Source organism: Schistocerca nitens, chromosome 4, assembly GCF_023898315.1.
Source record: "Schistocerca nitens isolate TAMUIC-IGC-003100 chromosome 4, iqSchNite1.1, whole genome shotgun sequence".
NCBI lineage: Eukaryota > Metazoa > Arthropoda > Insecta > Orthoptera > Acrididae > Schistocerca > Schistocerca nitens.
In genome coordinates, this window is record NC_064617.1 from 453,276,340 (window position 1) to 453,277,092 (window position 753).

The 753-nt window shown below is 44.4% G+C and overlaps 1 non-coding gene across 1 annotated transcript; it reads left to right on the plus strand.

Annotated features, from left to right (window-relative positions):
* The first annotated feature begins 382 nt into the window (after nucleotides 1-382).
* On the plus strand, nucleotides 383-466 carry Trnal-cag (transfer RNA leucine (anticodon CAG)). The gene has a single exon. It is a non-coding gene; the product is annotated as a tRNA-Leu (tRNA).
* Nucleotides 467-753: the final 287 nt, after the last annotated feature.

A 753-nucleotide genomic window follows, 5' to 3' on the forward strand; every position in this document is an offset into this window, starting at 1 on the left:
AAATTTATTTGCGTCTGTGGTGATATCTTTTTCGAGATCGCTATAAAGAAGCAAACTTAATAACTTGCATATGAAAACGCATTTCAAGTGAAAATGCCACTTTTCAAGAGATTCGAATCTGCACACTAGCTGTAAAAAGCAGTTTAGCCTAGACTCGAACCACATCACGTCGCTGGACTGCCTCTTGCAGTATTTACGCCCAGAGTTATGCAACACCAGAGCACAGCGCAGCGGTCGCTGAGCGACAGACTGCTCATTGTGACTGCCACACACGCTAACACTGACCTCGGAACAGGCTCTGCTGTTGCAACTCATTTTCTCGCCTACTTGTCGAAAGTGGAATGTGGGAGAGAAACTGTCGCACTTTACATTTTAAGCGGCTGTCAGGGTGGCCGAGCGGTCCAAGGCGCTGCGTTCAGGTCGCAGTCCACTTCTGTGGGCGTGGGTTCAAATCCCACTCCTGACAAACATTTTTACAACGGTCGTTTGATTCTAATTTTTGCACATGTCGATAAACCTGTAACCAGGAACGTAGAGACCACATAGGTGTGTTGCCAAATCTCATTACAAAGTATGTGGCAGATGGCGTTAATGGTTCCCTGTGATAACATAACTTGTGATTTAAAAACAGGAATGATTATTCAATACTTTTCGTTTTCTGAAATTATGGTGGAATTAAAATAATAAATGTGGGTCGTGTAAGCGAGACTCCACTGAGGTTCAGCAGCCACATCAGTAGTGCACAGTTAATGC